Genomic DNA, 20,108 nt, shown 5'->3' with positions numbered 1-20,108 from the left:
GGTAGGTCCTCGAGCCTCCCAGGCCCCCGGCGCCTCTCTCCTCTGGCTTTAGCCACCATGGCTTAGTGAGCAGCTGCTATGGTCTGAGCATGTTGCTCATGGCGTGAGAGGTGGAGGACTGGCCGTGAGGACTCTGACTTCACAAGCGGGCTAGGTACAATCGTCCACTGGCCTGACAGAGCGTCCCCTCGGCCTTCCCACCTTCTGTCACAGGAGGACACAGAACCCTGGAGTCTGCAGAGTTCACGGCTGTCTTGAAAGCAGAGATGGGACCCTCCAGACACGAAGCCTGCCAATCTTCTCAGGCTCCAGGACTGTAGAAGGAAATGTATGTTCTTCACAAATTCATTAGCCTGTGTCTCTCTGCCGTAGCAGCACACGTGGACTGAGACCGCGTCCTCTGGAGAGTCAGCCCTCGCAAACCTGGACAGGCACATGCTTCTGCTCTGCAGTAGGGGACAGGAGCCCCGCCAGAGTTCGGCTTCTGAGCACACAGGACTGCCCCCAGCCCTGAGTCCAGCAGAGGCAGAGGGTGCAGAAGGGAAGCCACCAGCAGGAGGCAGAGGAGGGCGGGCAGCACTCACCCTGGTTTCTTCCTCAGGGCTGTAGAGAGACAGAAAGGGCCTGAGGCTTGTGGGCACTAAGTGTTCTGCTCCTGGGCTCATCACAGGGACGACGCCTCCTGCCAGGACCACTCTGTTCAGCTGCCCAGGTGGGTCGTAAATCAGTAACAACTGGCAGGGGACAGGGCAGTGGTAACAGCACAGAGGTGTCTCTTTAGAATTATTTCTTATTTGATCACAAGGGCTAAGTTCTGCCATGAAGACACAGTACTGACCCACCCAGAACTTACTACTCAGGGAACTAAATTAAATGTAGGAAGTATCCTACATTTAATTTTAAAAATTTAAATGTCCCAGTGTAAGTAAGGAGAAACCAGGCCAGTGTCTTACCGCACACAAGCTCCTACAGCCAAGAGTTGGTTGGTAAACTGCGTCCCTGACGTCCCTGGCCCTGCTGTTCTGAGTGGCACACTGTGAACCATGACCTCCACATTCATGTTTTCAGAGCGTAAAAGTTTACTTCCCTTGCTATAGAGAGGCCAGCGTTAGCAGCTGCAGGGGCTTAGCAAGAAGACTAAGCTTAAATGGCCACTGGAAGGCCATTGGAGAAGGTGTACAGACTTTCTTAACATGACCGTGGAGAATAATGCAGAGGATGAAACTGACTGGGTGCTATGGTTTGAATGTGTCCCCCAAATCCACCGGTTGGAAACTTAACCCCCACTGCAGCAGCGTTGGGAGGCGGGGCCTCTGTGCATCCAGGTCACTGAGGGCTGTGTCTTCATGAACGCAAGATGCCCGAGCAAAGGGCTCGCGGGCGTGGGCTCACCCGCCCCCATCTTCTGTGAGGACACAGCATTCAAGACACCACCTTGGAAGCAGAGATGGGGCTCTTGCCTGACCCCGAACCTGCTGGCCCCTGACCTTGAACTTCCCAGCCTCCAGAACTGTGAGAACATTTTTTTATATATTTTATATATTTTTTATATTTTTATATATTTTATATATTTTTTACATAAATTACCCTGCCTGTGGTGTTCTGTTACAGCAGCACAAAGCAGACTAAGCCCCGAGAAACCATTTTTATTCAAGACATTGACAAAATCCCTTATAAGCAGAGTCACCCAGTCGCTGAGCAAAGGCCCCTGTTGACATGGGACAGTGAGCAACATGGGCATGAACCAAGGCCTGAACACAGGTCACCACTGCGGTAAGCCCCAGCTGACGTAGTGGGTGAAAGTAAGATGCTTCTGCTGCGAGTTTCTCAGTGTATTTTTCCTTTCCTTTATTCAGCCAAGAACCTGATTCTGCTTTAATACCTGGAGGAAGAGTACATGGAGTGAGGGCACCTGACTTGTTTCCAAAAGGATCACCTGAAAGAACAGAGAGCTGGCAGGATCTCCAGGAAAAGGTGAGAAAAAGTACTTCCCACTAGAGAGGCTGAACTGGGGAATCAATTCAACTGGAGAATCATGTGGGTGGGCAGAGGAGACACTTCAGGACAGGAAAGGGGCAGGACCGCAGATGTCCCCTAGTCTGGCACTGACAACATTACAAAGCCAATAAAAATTTAAAACCAATTACAAAATGACTGACAGCAATCAAAAAGGGAAAGGAGCATAAATACACAATAAAGTCAAGAAATCAGTGACTCCGAGTGGGAAAAGAGAACGCAGGAACAACAGAGAGGGGCAGCGGTGCTGGGTGACCAGCCCACTCCGGAGCCGCCCTCCATGCCCACCCCAAATGTGGATGACTTTCCCAGGACACCCAGACGTGGGCAGAGCCATCGGGCGCTGTCGGCCTCCCCGGGGGTCCTCTCCTGCTGACGCCTGTCGGAAAGGGTCACTGGGGATGAGCGGGAAGCGAGGCGGGGCGCTTGCGGGTGGACCTTCTCTGCCAGGCAGAGTTGCACTTGGAATTAGGAAGCTAGCCAAAGCCCAGGAAGAGCCGTGGCTCGCACCTGGCAGCCTCTATCCAGCCCTCACCCCGCCCAGTCCTTCCCCTGTGGCCTCCCCATCCGCCTGGGCTACCAGGAAAGGGGGATGCAAGCAAGCGCTGCAGCCGAGGGCTCGGAACCGCCAGTGCGGTTCCACGGTACAGCACCCCTGGGTTCAATCCCCAGTACCACAGAAAAACGTTTGCATTGTTCTTTTCTGATGTTCCTGTTGTCCTGCTGGTGGTAAGTAACTCTGTGTCCTTTCAAATGAAGCCCTTACTCTTTGGTAACCTCCTCGCTTTCTGGCATGAAAGCTATCCCAGCATTGTCCTGTGGATTTCCTGCCCCAGACCTGGAATCAGCCCTTTAAGAAACCGCCACTCCTCTCTTGGAGCTGAGTACCCAGATCACTGCTGGTTCTGGTACAGGCATGGCTGTTGGGTTGCTTTGCTTCAGTAGAGGATTCATTGAATTCATTGAAAGCAACCAGTTCCTACCAACTGCTTAATATGAAAATTGGCAGTGCAAAGGAAAAATAAGCATTTATCCTGATTTTTCTGTGTGAAGCATATGAACAAATCCCCCCAGATGTGCCACAACAGGAATGAACAAAGCAGAAAAATCACCATTTTCAAGACCCAATAAAAATATTTTCCAGCAGCAATATCGATGCATTTAATTAGTATCTATCAACACTACGACATGTTTGCTGATCTCGGCATCACTAAAATTGGGGCCACAGACATTAGGTGTCTCTAGAGTGATAAGACGGAAATGCACACCCTTTCCTTGAAGCATCCTTGGTCTGGACGTTCAACATGGAGTTACGAAGCCTGCAGAGCTAACTGCCCTTACATGACAGGACGTGGAGAAAGAAGTTAAATGGCATTACAGAGAAACAAACAGGGAGCTCTAGACAGCCAGCCTGGCTAGGGCGATTAACGTGAAGTCTGCAACAGGTCAGCAGCACGGGGCTCAGAGGGAAAAGGGGTCACCCGAGACTAGAGACTCAACAGTCATGCCCGCTAAGGGCAAGGTAATAACCTCAAGAACCAGCTAGAAAGCAATAATTCCGACATTGCTGGGGAGATTCAGTTAGGACCCAGGCAATAAGTGATAGAAATAAAGTCAGGTTTATTTGTTAAGTAAAATAATCAGGTCACTTTATGACTTTTGTGGTCACTGGAAACTTTTGTCTTTGTGAACTCCTTCCTCCATAAAAATGGTGTTCAAATGTATATTTTATGATCTCATAGGCATAAACATTAATATAACCCCATGTAGATTCAAATGTCATATATTTGGTATTATTTATTATTTATATTTCTGACTTTGAAAGAAATAAAAAATCAAAACACTTTTCTGGGCTCCTAAAGGTGATGTGGGTCTAGGCAGTGTGCTCCATCGGCCCTGATGATCACACCACAAAGAACTGAAGGAATTCCTTCAAACCCGTTTTATGCTCTAAACTAAATGAATCAGAACTTAGTTCATAGAAACCGGAGCTCAAAGATAAGCAGGTAAAACAGAACATCACTGAAAGGGAGATTGTGAGCCCACATAACCAATATACAAATTAGAAACAGCCAGGAAGAGAATCGCCATCACTAAAAAATGTTTCTCTGGCAGAATTAACATGGGTGATAATCACATCGAACTCAGAAAACAAAGATTGGGGCTAAGGAATCGGTCTTTATATCCCCAGTTCTGTTACCCATCTGCACTGAAGTGGAGCTCCCTCGGGTCAGAACTGTGCTCTTCTGCATGAGCCGTGCACGGTCTGTCTCCCCCAGGCCAATAGATGGCATGTTCAGCTCTGAGAGTACTCATCTCCAAGGGCAAAAGCCAACAGTGGTAACCGTACATCTGGGTCCAGGCAGGAAACAGACCTCAGCGGGGAACTTCAGGGCAGGAGGCGCTGCTGTTTGGGAATGGTACTCCCAGGGTGCGAGCTGGCAATGCAGCAGCAGGTGCGTATCTTGCATGGTAGCATTTGCATAGGGCCAACTACCAGGTACTGCTTGGACCGGGCACATGCCTTTCAAGACAAAATCCCCATCCAAGCCTCTTTCCTCATTTCTATCCCCTACCTAGCCTCTGGAGACATTTTTGTGATGACTTCCACTCTGAGAGGTAAAAAGACAGAATGCTCATCCAACAGGTCAAATTAGCCATCTCTATGAGAATATATCTCTACCTGTGTGATAAAGAGACTTGCAAGCAAGGCACTTCTGGTTCCTGATGGGATAGGGTGAAAGGTACCAAGCATACCCTACTTCTTTGATCAACTATAAAACGGAACAAGATGCTAAAGCAATGGTTCTACAGGCACTAGACAGTGGACAATATAGGGTTGTGATCCTAGAAAGAAAGAAAGAAAACCACTCAATGTAAGTCTTACATCCATCCCATGTTCCTGCTTAGGGTCATTTTTCCAAAAAAAGAGTTCAGCCCAGAGTATAGTGCTTTGTTTGAAAAGAGGAAGCAGATCTGAGGCGAGGGCTACAGTCGCTGGGTTTGAGGACCAGAGAGAAGGAAACTGACAGAGAAAAATCCCCAGAAGTCTGCATTTAGTTCACCTGCCAGAGAACAGCTACTAGGGACGGGCACAGTATTGCAAGCTGGCCGGAGATCCCAGAGATCACATTATCTTGGGAGACTTTTATATTCTGAGCATCCAGAATGACGAGATCTTGCTAATTGTTCTGGACATTTAATTTAGATCCCCCAAAAGGCCATGATTATAAAAATATGGTTTCTCTAACTAGAGACTAAGAAAAATTGCAGACCTGCCCTAAAGTCTAAAGCCAACACTGTAAGATCAAGGCTACGGACCAGTAAATTAATAATAGAAGACAATGAAATCTGAACTCCCCGACAGAGTGCTATGGTCTGAGTAGGCTTCCCCTAGAGGCCCATAAGTTGAGGCTTGATCCTCAGGGCAGCACTGTTGGAAGGTGGTGGAGCCTTTAGGAGGCAGGGCCTCGTGGAAGGTTCTTAGGTCACTGGGCATGTGCCCTTGAAGGGATTGTGGACCTAGGTCACTTCCTCTTACTTGCTCTCTGCTTCCTGCCTCAGGAGGAGGAGAGCCCTTTGCTCTGCCATGCCCTCCCACCATGATGTTCCACCCTGGCCAGAGCACAAGAAATAGAGCTGCTCCTTCATGAACCATGAACAATGAGCCAAAAGAAACCTTTTCTCTTTATAAGTTTATTGCCTCAGGTGTTTCTTTATAGCAATGGAAGCCGACTAATGTACATAGTATCCATGCTGTCCAGATAAAATGTAAAGTTACTATACATGTGAAGAAGCAGGTGAATGTGACCCATAACCAAGAGAAAAGATGGCCAATAGAAACAGACCCAGAGATGAGACTGGGATTAGGAAACCTGGGATTTTTAAAACAGCAAAATCAATGGGATTAAGGCTTTAAAAGGAAAAGTAATTATAATGAGTGAACATATGAGGAAAATCTCTCCAGAGAAATGGAAACTATGAGCAAAACAATCAAATGGAAATTCTATAGCCGAAAAAATATAGTATCCAAATTGTGAGTTCATTGATCATTTATTTCAGTCACTTATTTGTCAAAACAGACACACAAAAATGTTCCAGCCAAAAAGTGGTTGGAGTCAAAACAGATCCAAAGGGCCTCAGCACAACCCTGCCCCTCTGCTTCTCCTCATGGAAGCCCACGCTGAAGACCAGCTGGCCTGGCTCCCTGATGCCTGGGAACACTCAGATGGTGGTCTGTTTCAGTGGACGCAGCCAAGGCCGGGACCCGGGGGGGGTGGGTGGAGAGCAGCACAGTGTGGGTGCAGTCACAACTGGGCAACCCTCCTTCAGCGCATGGGGACCTCCATCAGCAGCACGGACAAGACCCGGAGAGTGGCCAGCTGGAGGGGAGATGCAATGGCACCAAGGTCCCAGGCTCTGGTCTCCCTGCTCCCACCCCCGGGGGCTGGAGAGTGTGCCCTTTGTGACACGAGGCCCAGTTCTGGCTCTAGAGTGGCTTAGTTTAATTTGCACGATTCTTCTTAGCACTCACAGTCACAGGAACTGGTAGATAACATTAAGAAAAAAATGTTTTTTCTGTGATGGTAACTGCCTTTTAAAATGATGATAATTGCCTTTTTAAAACAAGTTAATATTCTCATAATACTCTTTCTCTTTTGTTGACTGGTCAAGCCAGACTATTTCAGTCAAGCTTTTAAATAAAGAATCAAATCGTGGGCTAATATTTCTTTCCATTTCTACTTTTTCAGATTTTTTATTCCTTTTTTACTGGTACAATTATTTTTTTTTTGCAAGGGTTGACCGATTTGTTGATTTTCTACCCATTTTAATTACTTGGTTAGGTGTTCCATGTAGGGTTTTATTTTTCTTTTTGGATTAATGCTACCTATTTTAGCCTTTCCTGCATGCTCTCTGGTTGCTAGTTTTATTTCTGGTCTATCTATCATCTCTGGATAGTTTGGTACCTTGTTCTTTTAATTTGTGATGATGAAGTTATTTAATAATGCATTTTTTGTTCGTTTGTTTGTGGGTTCATCATTTTTGCAACAGAACTTAATACTGCACTCTGAACCACATCTGAAACAAACGAGGAAACCACCAAAAGCAAGTGTCCGGCTTCCGGCCTGGGAGTTCCCAGCAGGACTCCTTAGGAGGTAGAACAACCGTTCCTCCGCCCATCTGCATGAGACCCCTTTTTGCGTAACTCAAGAATGTATTGTGTGTTTACTGCAGAATGATTCACAACAGCCAAGCTATGGAATCAACCTAGGTGTCCCTAGGCAGATGGACAGGTCAAGAAAACATGTGTATGTACACAATGGAACTTCAGCCATAAAAATAAAATCCTGGCATTTGCAACACAGTGGGTGAATTAGAGGACATTAAGTGATATAAGTGTAGAAGACAAATACCACGTGTCTCCCTCATACAGGGAAGTAGCGAAGGGGCCACCAGAGCCTGGGAAGAGGTGGGAAGCGGGGATGGAGACAGGGTGGCTGATGGGGTGGGGCGCCAGAATATGCACCGATAGAAGGAATAACTTCCAGTGTTCGTAGCGCAGTGGGAAAACTATGGTTGATAACATCTAACCAAATATTTCAGAACAGCTAGTAAAGAGGAGTTTGAATGGTCCTAGCACAAAGTAAATGTCTGAAGTAAATTTGCCAAGTACCCTGATCTATCCGTGCATACTGTATGCATGTATGAAGCACCCCCTAAATATGTGCAATGATTATGCATCAGTTAAGAATTAGAACATATTTAATGATTTTTTTTAAAACATACCTCTTTCTACATATTACATCAAAGTCCTCAGGAAACTCCATCAATATTCTTGAACTCTGGCAACTGTGACTTATACAATAGGCCCTCTCACAGGACAAGGAAAGTTCTCATCACTCAACACACTTTGGAATCACCTTGCGACTTTTTAGAAGGTCATCACCAGGGTGCCCCAGTGACCATAGGAATCCAGGGCTAGGTTTCCAGATGGTCCTGCCTAGCAGCAAGACTAGGGTCTAACAGGTCACCATGAAAAATGTTGACTTAGGAGCTACCACAGTTGGGGTTGGGGTCCTTGCTGATACTTAGGTCCATGAGACAGGCAGGGCTGACACCCGTGGAGAACAAAGAATGGGAAAGACGTCAGGAGGCCCTTGTGGAGGAACAGACAGGATGCAGAAGGCCCAGGGCCAAGGGCCAGGGTTCATCAGCCCTGCTGCTGGACCCTGCTTTGGGTGCTGTGCTTCTTTTGCAAGCTGTGACCAATTGGCAAGGACAATAATCTTGAGGCCCTGATTATTTGAAAAAGGTGCAGGTTGGGTTTCCAAACAGAGGCCTCTGTTCTCATTCATTCCATTTTGCCTTTTCTTTAGGAGCTCCTGCACCTTGAGGGTTATTTCTCCTTGAGGAACCTTCCAGGATGTCAAGGTGGTTGTGAAATGGCTCTGCTGTGAGCAATGGGAATTAAGCCACTTGCTCTCTGCTCCTTCTTTCCCTGATTCTTTAAGTCTATTTGCTGTCACCTTTGTTCAACTGCTAATGACGTTGACTTTCTGACTGAGGTTGTAACTCTATCATGACCAGGAAGCCAATGCTTTAACACTTTCAGGTGGAAGGGGCACAGTGGCCTGAGCTCACTGTGTGATCTTGGACAAGGTCCCTGCTACCTGGGCCTCTTGCTCCTCCTCCAGCAATGGGGTGGCCTGACTCTGAGCCAAAGCAGGGTAGGTAGGTGATGAGGAGGAGCCGTCCAAGTTTCCTGTTGTGTTTGCTTTCTTCAACTTTTTTTCCTTCTCTTTTTCTTTTTTTCAGACCTGGGGCTGGAACCCAGGGCCTCAATCCTGTGTGCTACTGCTGAGCTACGCCCCAGCACATCTTCCATTTCAAACCAGCTGGAAAGCCCATAGTAACAACCTTGGCTCATTTCCTGCTTCTTCCATTCCCCGCCCTTTCTCTTTTTACTCTCTTCCCATCCTTCTTTCTGTCTGTTTCTTTCCCCGTCCCCCTCTCTTCCTCTTAAATTTGGCTTGAAACTCAGACTGAGGAGAATCAACCAGACTGCTTGTTTGACTGCTTGTTTGAGCGTTCTGCCTCCTCCAAGTTGAAATCTCTCAATTTTTTTCTTGATAGTTGATCCCAGATCTGGATTCACAAATATTAGCAGGAAAAAAATTAAGCATTTTTCTTTCCAATCTGGCCAGGACCAAAACATTTTGGAGAGATTCCAGCAGTAAGGGATTTATCAGTAATGACAGTTTGAGCCCGTACTGAACGATCAGCCCTGACCTGATGTTCTTACATCCAGATCCTGCCCAGCCCATACCCACCATGCTGTCACCTCCAGTAGCTGCTCCCTGCTCACGACCTTGGGTACGCTCTCATCTGGTGGTTCTGGTTGCTGTATTGATCTGAGCCTGGCTTCCTCTTCTTGCTAGCTCTGCACAACACCCCACCATTAGCCAGTCCAGTGCTGGGGCTCTCTGTGGGTGCTTGCACCACATCCCTATCACTCTAGCCCTAGTGACAAAGATTTATACTGCTTAGGACCAAGAGAAAGGCACTAGCTGAACTCCATGAAAAGTGTCTGCTTCAAGAGAATGAAGACAAACCTCAGATTGAGAAAACTTTGCAAAAGACATCTTTAATAAAGGATTGCTACTCAGAATATGTGAATTCTTAAAATTAACTGGGTAAGAAAAGAACCTTTTGACTCAGCCTGTGGGTCAAAGACCTGATCAGCTAACTCACTAAAAATAGCAAACAAGCATATTAAAATGATGCTCCACATCAGATGTCATCAGAGAATTACAAATCAAAACAGCAATGCAATATCACTGCCTACCTATTAGAGTGGTCAAAACCCAGAACACTGACAATATAAGATCCCGGTGAGGCTATGAATCAGCAGGAGCTCTCATGATTAATTCCTGGTGCAAACTAATAGACAGGCGGTTTGGCAGTTTCTTATAAAACTAAGCATACGCTTACGGTACAATCCAGTCATTGCACTCTTTGGAATTGACCCAAAGGGGTTAAAAATGTGTGTCTGCATAAAAACCTGCAAATGATGTTCACAGCAACTTTATTCATGATTGCCAAAACTTGAAAGCAAAGCACAGTGTCCTTCAGGAAGTGAATGGATAAGTAATAAGTAAACTGTGGTTCATTCCGGCACTAAAAATTCCTTCGCACTGAAAAGAAATGAGTTACCAGGCCACAAAAAGAGATGAATGAAGTTTAAATACATACTGTTAGGTGAATGAAGCAAATCTTAAGACTATATATACTGCATGATTTCAACTAAAAGGCAAAACTATGGAGACAGGGAAAAAAAAAAAAAAAAAAAAAAACAATGGTTGCCAGAGGCAGCGGGAAGGATGAGTAGGTGGTGCATAGATAGAGGACCTTGAGGGCAGTGGAGAGCTCTCTTTATGATGCTGTAGTGGTCATGCCTGCCATTCGGATCTATCCAAGCCCGCAGAATGCACAACGTCAGGAGCTCTAATGTGAACAACGAACTCGGGTGGTAAAGGTGCATCAATCTAGGTTCATCGATCCTAGCACGGGTAACCTCCTGTGGGGGAGCTTGTGGGGCACGGCAGGGATCAAGTGGGAAACCCGTACTCTCTCCTCAAATTTGCTGTTAATGTAACACTGCTCTAGGAAAGAAAATCTATTGTGAAGGCAAAGTGTCTACAAATCACCTTCCACTCCTGTCCCTGCGGATGGGCGCACCTACAAGGAAGGACTATTGAGACGAGGAGGCTGCGTGGGGAGGCAAGCGAGACAGTCTGCCAGGCGTTTTCCGGTATGCATCTGCCGCTGGAGAAGTCGGGTCACCCGTGCCCTACAAGTGTCATTTTCCACCCCTCGGCCAACGGAGGCGGTGGCCTCAGCGCTCTCCAAACCTTCAAGCCCGACCTAAGGTACTCAAAATCACCACGGGGACCCAAGGATCATAAGCGCTACGCTCCTCCCTGTATCATGGACCTCTGCAGGGCGTGCTGGCTTGCTTGGGTCGCGCAAGCACGCTTGACCCTCACTTTGGCATGACAGCACGTGACTGTTTCCTTCTAAGGAAGCCCTTTTCTTGGGACGAAGGGGCTGACGCCATCCACTGCTCCCATTGGTCCAACGTGACTCTGGTTCGACCAATCAGAACCCTGAATTCCCCTCTCACGGTGATTGGCTTCGGGAACCGAACCCACCAGAAACCACGCCCCTAACCTGTGAGTCTATAAATTGTCTCTGCTTAAGGGGTTGCGGGTTGGGTTTGCTGTCCACCCTAAGAACGCGCTGCAGATTCACCCACAGGAAGCCTGGTGCCCGCTAGGCTGTGCCCATGGCAGGCCAGCTGCGGAGCCTCACACCTGGCCTCGGGGGTGTCTGCGGTTGCTTGGGAGAGAGGAGTAGCTAAGAGACAAAGGAGAGTGAGGTGCCCGGGGGCAGGGCGGGTCCACGAGGGCCACCAGAGGGAGCCTTCCAAGTTGGGGATCTGCCTCCACAGCGGTCCCGTGTGTCGCTTTTCAAACCCAGCCCAGACTCTCCTAGCTCTTTCTCATCAAGTCCCAGCACTCTGCAACCTGCCTTCTCCTTCTCCCTTCACAGCCCATGAGAGCAAAAGTCAGTTCACCCACACCCAAATCAGCGCTCCAGAACTACCCAGGGTTTCTGGAACCTCATCCCGAGAGTCGGGCTCTTACTGACCACTGTCAGCTGAGGCCACGTTTCCCAGAGGCTGGGCAGTACTCGGCTTTGGTGATGCACTAAATCATTCACAAGCATTGGACCAAACACCTAGTTCTGGGCCCCATCCACTTGCTCGGGCACAGGATTTCATGAAGTTCCCCACGTGATTCCAACGTGCAGCTATGCAGCGTGCCTGCTTAGTTTCCCGGACCCTACCAGCATGATTCCTTACACCTGCGTGACGAATTCAGTGGGAAGTCCAGACACAAAGTCTCAAAGAACATTTAAGACTAAAATCTTCCGGTGGGTTCCACTGTACATGAAATGTTCTCTCGTATGGCGGCCTCCCCCATCCCTTGGCCTGGGAACTTCCAATCTGAGGCCTGATACCCACTTCTCAGTCAGTTCTGGGCTTAAACACCCCTTCTCGGGAGGCTTTCCATGACACCCGGCTGAAGGGTCTCCTCAACAGTCACTCCAGAGCATTATTTTGCTTTATTTGTGCTTTATTCGCTTAGCAACTAACAATAGCTAATGAAGTTATCGTGACTGTTTCTTTTCGTAGGTACTTATTTTTCATCTCCCTCTTCCCTCACACTCCCTCCCCAGGATTTAAATCCCAAGAGGACAAAATCTTAGCTCTTTCACCTGTACCCGCCCACAGCACCTGGGGTCCGGAAGTAGAACCTGAGTTTAGCAAATGCTCACTAAATGAATAAAAAAGACCAGAAGATGCCAAGTTCCACCGCAAGGTGGCAGCATGCGCACAATCAATGGAGAGTTCCTCTGGGTTCCTCACCAAAGAATAGGCAGAAAAATTGTCAGCACTTCCAGCTTCCCATCCTTCCAAATCTACCTACCTAAAGAATCCAAGCGCAATGAAGTGAAGCCCTCACACCACTGGAAAGGAGGGTAAGATTTTGAAGTGCCCCTACCAGGTCCAGTTTTGCCTCTTTATAACAGGCACATTAGTCCTCTCCCCAAATATTGGACATCATTTAAAAACCAGCTACAAAACATTTTTTTAATCCCAAATGCTTCAGAAGTGAAGGGTTTAGAAGACTTTTAAAGATGAGGTTGTATAGTGGTGTTTTGAGAGGACGAGTCAGCTAAGACTAGGGAGTTAAGACCTAATTTACAGATATTTGTTGATGAGCTACAATACTATGTGAATACTATATGCCTAACCATGTTGCTAAACAAAACAGGGTTTAAAAATAAGTTGCACACAACTTGGACATTAATAGTAATAAATTGTAATTGTAGAGTTCTTTAATAGATTTTTTTTTCTGGGGGGAGAGAAAATGAATATTCAAAACCTGCAGAAGTAACATGCTGAAATTTGGTAGTTTGCATGGTTAAAAAAATAAGGTAACCAGGAGCTGGGGCATGTCTCAGTGTTAGAGTGCTTACCTAGCATGTACAAGGCCCTGGTTGCATCCCCAGGGCCATAAATAATAATAATAATAATAATAATACAGTGTCTTGTGGATCAGGGTGAAGGTAAACAATATGGGAAAGACCTGAGTTTGAATCCAGCATGGGGCCTAGGCACTTAACCCCGAGTCCCTGGCTTTGGTGCCCATCTGGCCACACACAGACCTTTCTTTCAGTATTTAACACTGTCCACTCCATATAAGTTTCTGGAACAAGCTTGAATGCTAACAATAATGCTCTGGTGGCGTGGAGAAGACTGAATGAGATAATGAATTCAAACGCACTTTATTCATAAAATGCTGCAATATGGCGTGTATTATTACAGGCTAATTGTATGGCTGTAGGGAGCCCAGAGCAGGAATGAAGGGCTGCTGTCCACTGGAGACCCTTGGAAAGGCTCCTTGGAGATGAGAAGGGTTTGATGCTCCCAAGCATCCTTCCCATCCTGCTCCATGCTACCAGCCAGGCTGCCTCCAGCGGATGCCTCCCGGGCAGCAGGAGCCTACCACGCCCTCAGCCACCTGAGGGGGACCTGTGCTCTAACCTGGGCCTGGGTCTATGCTCCAGAGCCTGGAAATGCGTCCCTCTGGGCTAGGTGCTCTCTGCACAGCCAGGAGAGGTTTTCCAGCCAGTTGGACCTCATCATGCCTGCAGGACCCCTCCCACCCCCACCTCCCACATATTAGCATCCTCAGAAGAAAGAGTCTCAATCCATTCAGAATCATATTATTGCCACTATAATTATTATAGTTATGACTGTATGACTATATGACAGTCATCAGAAGGAAGATCACCTAAATGCAGGAAGGCAGAGGGAGGTGGGGCCTCTGTCTCTGAGCCAAGTTAAAAGGCCAGCAACTTGAGGCATCAGCATCCCTCTGCCAGGCTGCCTTCAGGTGTGTGTCCAGGGCGTGGGGCAGCTATGCTGTGTGGGGAGGAAGCCCTCTCTGTCTCCTCCTGACAATGACCCAGGCTTGTACACTGCCCTTCCTTAGTGTCCCTGGTATGCCACATGTCCTCCCCACACCCTCTGTGAGGGCCCCAGGTCAGCCCCCGTCACCTCTCACCTGAATCTTTACACCCTATCGCCCTCCTCTGGTTCACCCAGCCCCTCTGGTCCATCCTGTGAGGATCTTCTCCAGTACCTGGTGTCAAGTCATTTCCCTGTTCAAAATCAGCAGTAGCTTCTCCTTGCTTAGAGAATATATGTTGAAGTCTTCCTCATGGCTTGCAAACTTCAAAGATGGGTACCATTATCTGAATGTGCACCCCGAAATTCAGATGTTGAAATACTAACCCCCAAGGAGATGGTCTTGGAAGGTGGCACCTTTGCGGAGGTAATTAGGTCCCCTTGGTGAAGTGGGCGTGAGTGCCCTATAAAAGAGGCCCAGAGGATCCTCACCCCTTCCATCATCCGAGGACACAGCAAGAAGGCATGACCCAGAAAGCATGTCCTCCCCAGGCATTCTTGACTTCCCAGCCTCTAGAACTTAAGAAATAAGTGTGTTGTTTATACGATGCCCTGGGTATTTAGTTAGAGTATTCCACGCAGACGAAGACACCTGGCCACGACCTCCTCCAATACAGCCACAGGAAGATGCCACACCTGCACAGGTCCAGCCCATTCGTGTGTCCACTCCCATTCTGGAACCAAGTCATTCTCACAGCACCATCTGGAAGTACCTCACCATCTGGCCATTGGCCTTTCAAGGTCTTTCCATGCCCACCTTCTCCAAATATTTGCCAGTGTGGGATTATTTCCTCCTTCACCTCTTCTGCATATCTGCATCCAGGATGACTCCCTCGGCTCTGGGCTACTAGGTTCACACTGCTAGCCTGGAGTTCTGGGTCTCCACCTGAGTCATGGTTCCCTTCAGTACTGAGCACCAGCAAGTGGTTGGCACCAAACACATTTCTGATGAGTCGAAGTGTATTTCACCACTTGCCTTGATGTGTTCTCACAATGGCCCTGGATTGAGCCTGGTGCTGCAGGGGAACATAAGAGGCCAAGTGACTTGGCCTTGGTCAGGCACCAAGGTGACACAGCGTGCACGGAGCCTGGTGCAGTACAGAAGAAGCAAGTGGGCCCACCAAGATGGCACTCTGTGAGCAAAGGCATGAGTCACAGTCCTGTAAGGGTCCAGAGCTTGTCTCGGGTCCTGGTTTCATCATTTCATTTCCACCCGCACCAGCCTGGGGAAGTTTCTTCACCTCTCTGAACATCGGTTCCCTTATTTATAAAATATGCCTGATAATTGCTCCCTCATAAGAGTATTGGGTGGAGGTCAGTCATCGTGTGGAACACCAGCTTTGACTCAGGCACACACCGCTAGCTACAGAGGCAAAGCTTTGTGTGACGAACTCAGCACCAAGAGCACTGAAAAACAGCAGACTCGGACTTCTCTTCTGTGCCTGGGAACAGTGGTGGAGTCCAAAGTACCGTCCCAGGAATGGGGAGGAGAAGGAGAGGCTGCAAAAACATCCCCTGGTCGTCTGAGCACATTCCCAAGATAGCAGGCCACCAGCAGCATTTCCCAAGCCACGGTCACTGTCCTTGCCGCCCCCGTGCCCTGGGAAAGGGCACAACCTGAGCTCCTTCCACAAGCCCCCGGCCTGTTCCCAGGCCCATTCACGACCCTTCTTGTTATTTGATACTCAGAGAGCCAGGTATGGGCCATGTTGGACGTGGTCCTGCCCGCGTCCTCGGGCTGTCCTGGAAAGAGTTGGAATCAGCGGCTGGAAGAGTTGTCTCTGTGCTTCTCCAAATACATTAACCAGAAGGGAATCGAGTTGTCCAAGTGGGAAGTAGAAGACCCTGCAAAACACATAGAAGTAGCAGCAGCAGAGACTGAAGAAGAGTTCAGACCTCAAGTCAGCCTGTGGGTCCAAATTTCTGCCCTTCACTGCCTAACTTCATGGCTTTGGAAAAGTCATTTAAGCATTCTCCAGTTCTTGTGTCTGCCTGCCAATTAAGAGTACTGCTAACATCGGCATCACGGAATGGTGGTGAGGATTAAATGGTTACTTCCCAAAAGAGCTTGCACAACAACGTACACACTAGATTCCCTCCCGGTTTCGGGGCTTGGTGGTGATGAAGGTGATGGCAATGGTCATTGGATACTGACACAGACTGAATGAATATTTTTTCCCCATTTCAGTCGGATAAACAGGTTCAAGATGTTAAGTTCCTTGCTCAAGGTCATGTGGTGGGTCCGTGGCAGACCTAAGGCTGGTTTCTCTCTGTTTCTGCCCAGGGGCTCAGCAAACATTCAGGTGCCCTAAGGAGGAGGAGCTGGGACCAGAATGGCAGACTTCCCAGGGATTCAGAGGCCCAGGAAGACCCAAGCCAAAAGCAAGCTGAGCCGACTGGCTAGGTAACACACTAGAACATTCCAGACCCTCTCTTGGAACCAGGAGGTGATGGCATCTACTGAGAAAGTTGGCTCTGCTGCCAGGAAACGCCAGGCAGAGCTCACCTCTCGCCCCAGCCCAGGCCGTCTTCATGGAGGTCCTTTAACTGACTCCAAGGGGCAGGTGGGAGGTGTCTCTGAGGAGGAGCCCCACACCAGTGGCTTTAGCAGCAAAGACAGGGAGGCCAACCCTGCCTGGGCCACAGAACAAGCCACCTGTCTAGGCCCCGTGGACTATGGTTCTACTCCAGAGGAAGCCTACTCAAAAGCAGCATTTACGACCACCCGACTCAGGGGTCAGAGGTCAGGAACTGGGCTAGTGTCAGGACTAAAAGGCGGGGTGACCCCGAGGGTAACATATGACCTGGGGAATGGCGGGCTGGGGCACCTATTGCCCTGTGGTTGTTGTCCTCCGGTCCCTGGGAGCTCACCTTTGACTTGTCTTTGCAGAGGCCCCAGCACCTAAACTGTGGCATGGCAGGTGCTCATAGACACCTGTTGAAAGAAGAGGCAGAAGTCAGTGGTTGAAGGCAGCTTAGCAAGGCCCTCTGGCCTCTGGTGGCCGCTCTGTCCCTGGTCCTCCCAGCAGCTCTCAGGGTTGACCTCCTCTTATCCAGTCATCCACATGAGCCTCCTCCAGTCCTCTCTGAGGTAAGCAGCAGCACAGGGTTTCTGCCTAGACCCCACGGATGTGCCCTGAGGCTGCCCTGGGAGATGGGGGCAGCCTGGCATACTCTGGGACAGGGGTCAGCTCTCTGCCTCCTTCTCCCCTTTCTCCTGCACTGGCGTTAAGGGGGCCAGCCATTCGTGCCCCTGTAGCATCCTGCCTTAGGTTGCCACTCTGGCTGTCACTCTCTAGCTTCTCTGAGCACCAGGAACCCACTGAGACATTTTTAAGTGTGATGGCTTTTGAGCAGAAAGATCTGGGCTCTAACACCAGCTCGGCTCCCTGCTGGTAACGGGTCACTGGCAAGTCAAAAAACACTTGGGTTCCTCACTTCCCCCACCTGTTCTCCAGGCTGTGGTGATGTGGACTCAGTGAAATGGAAATGGGAAAGGTCCTCAGTTATCTGGCGTATTACAGGTGCTAGAAAAATTGCGAGGGAGAAAAAGAAAATAGGTGCCACATAGTTATCACAGGCTTGGGATGGACAGACATTGCAGCTGCAGAAACTGGTTAATCCCTGGGGCCATGCTGGTCTGCCCCCTCACACCGGAGCCCCTCCCTGACCACTCCTCCCTGGCTCCCCCAGGACCACCTACTGCCCCTCTGCTTTTACCAGGCTCCCCACACTGCTGGGCCTCCGTGCCCACTGGACTTGGGTCTGGTCCAGCCTGGATCTTGGGGTCTGACTCCTCAACCATTCTCCCTGACCTGCTGCAGCTCCTACCTCTCAAAGTCTTACCAGTCTGTGCAACACCCCAGGCCCTGCTGAAGGGCCCCCCTGCCCATGACGTCTCTCCCATCAGCCAGGTAAAGTTGCGTCCTCTCATGTCCATCTTGAACACCTCCCCTCCCAGTTGTCCAAAAGCATCTCCAGTCCTCTGGGGTGCCTTCCTTTTGAACCTGTGACTGAGCCTCTCTACGCTCCTCAGGTAGAACTAACCCTCCAGGCCACAGCCCACCTGTGGGGCAACAGAGAGTGGAGGGAAACGGGAAGGGCGAGGCAGGGATGGACTCCTGACGTCACCTGAGTGGAAATGTGCCCGAGGGTGGCCCTGGTGACTCACTGACCACACGGCCCCAAGCCTAGCGCCTCATAACTGCTCAGTAAACATCCAGTTCCTCAGGCTCACTCCGACATGTAATACGTGTATTTTTATTGTTTTCAAAACCATCCCAAGAATGCAGGTATCCAGGACCCAGGGGCCCACGCCTCGGCCTTTCCCTGGGGACTTTGTGCTTGAGCAGCCGTTGAAGAGGGGCAGACTTACCCCATTCCTACGTCAGCAGGCCAGAGATGACCCCAGCCCTTGTGGGGGCCACTGTCTACGTGACTACGCTTTCTCTGCCACACAGACATGTCCAGAAGAGGAGAGACCAAAGAGGCCAGGGGACAGTAGCCTCCTACTGCGTTCTGAGTTGTAGCAATTGCATTTCCTCCAAGACTGGAACTTCCAAAGTCTGGCGCCGTCCTAAACTGTAGGCAGCACGGCCTCCCGCAGGCATGGAGAGGTTGCCATGGGGATGCTGGCCATCAGCCACCTGGGCCTCTGCACCCTCAGAAGCAGAGATCAGAACTGCTCTGTGAGGGAGAGAGCCCTGAGGTCAGCAGAGGCAGGGCGGAAGCAGGCGAGAGTGCACAGGACAGGAGCCTGGGGGAACTGGCTTTGCATTTGGGGTCTGCCACTGGCCACGCACGTAACATGACCCTTCTGCCCACAGGGCCTTAGTCTGAAATTCGGGAATTGACTCAAATCACTGGTTCTCAAACGGGTGCCCATTGGAATCACCTGGAGACTCCTTAAAACATGGATCCTGGTCCCTGAGCTTCCCACCCAGCAGATCAGGTGAGGCCTGAGCCATTCTAACAAGTTCCCAGATGGGACTGCCCACCCGGGGACCACACTTTGAGAACCACTGGCCCAACTGATGATCAGGACTTCTTTCAACCCTGAGATGTGTGGGTTTTATCTTTAAGAAGCAGTGTAATATGGGAAGAAGAAATTCAAGGGGAAAAAGAATTTCAGAAGAAGCAGGAGAAGCTTCCAAACACTTCAATTAGCCGCAGCAACAAGTGTGCCTAGCCGCGGCCAGGGCCCAGCCGAGGTGGGGCCAGGGCTGAACAGGATAGCTCCGCTCCCGGCTCAGGGTTTCTCTCAGCTGGTTTTCATGGATCCACATCTGAGGCCAGTTTTATGAGAGCGGCTGCTTGAGTCTGTAATGACTTACATTCTGTGAAGACACATTGAAAACACAAAGAGCAAACGGGGTGGGATTTTTAGCATATGTTTACATTTTCTGCTTTATCTCCTCCAAAAAAACAAAAATGATGATTGTGATAAAAGCCAGAGACAACATTGATGGGAGACGTCGAGTGGGTGGAATGGAACGAACTGGAATTAAATAAGAGCTTCATTATCCTTTCTAGTGTCGGGACGCTGAAGCATGGAGGGGAGCAGGATGGCACCTGCACAGTGTCAAGGTCCCTTGCCTGTGCTCCAGGGTCCAGCGAGGGCCATCTCCCTGGGGTGGGCAGCGGGCACCAGCAGCACTTGGAGCGTGGCGACTGTGGTGCCCGGGAGCCCGTGCAGGCAGGCTCCTTCATACCCGTGACCCTGGACTCCCACTGCCAAAATGCCTTGGGCCAGAGCATTCAGCGGCCAGTCTCAGCACGAGCGTTTGGGCTCCCCAGCCCCTGGCCCACGTCTTCTCCTCCATCCCCACAGCACCTTCCACAGCACCATGTCCCTTGCCTGTGCTCCTGCGTATAGCAGAGCACGTAGAATACACAGGCTTCCTGTCGAGGCAGCTCAGTGGCTCCATGCAGACGTCTGCCTTTGCCCTGGCCCTGCCACACAGAAGCTCCTGGATCCCGAGGCTAAAAGACT

General features: G+C 49.5%; 1 long non-coding RNA gene across 1 annotated transcript; it reads right to left on the bottom strand.

Annotated features, from left to right (window-relative positions):
- Positions 1-13,809: 13,809 nt before the first annotated feature.
- Positions 13,810-18,145, bottom strand: LOC124963129 (uncharacterized). Its single transcript, XR_007104658.1, has 3 exons — positions 17,963-18,145; positions 16,988-17,051; positions 13,810-15,961 (listed from the first exon to the last, which is right to left on the bottom strand). It is a non-coding gene; the product is annotated as an uncharacterized LOC124963129 (long non-coding RNA).
- Positions 18,146-20,108: the final 1,963 nt, after the last annotated feature.

Source organism: Sciurus carolinensis, chromosome 13 (genome assembly GCF_902686445.1).
Source record: "Sciurus carolinensis chromosome 13, mSciCar1.2, whole genome shotgun sequence".
In the NCBI taxonomy this organism is placed as follows: domain Eukaryota; kingdom Metazoa; phylum Chordata; class Mammalia; order Rodentia; family Sciuridae; genus Sciurus; species Sciurus carolinensis.
The sequence above is the reverse complement of the archived record's forward strand: the minus strand, read 5'-3'. Positions and strand labels throughout refer to the sequence as shown.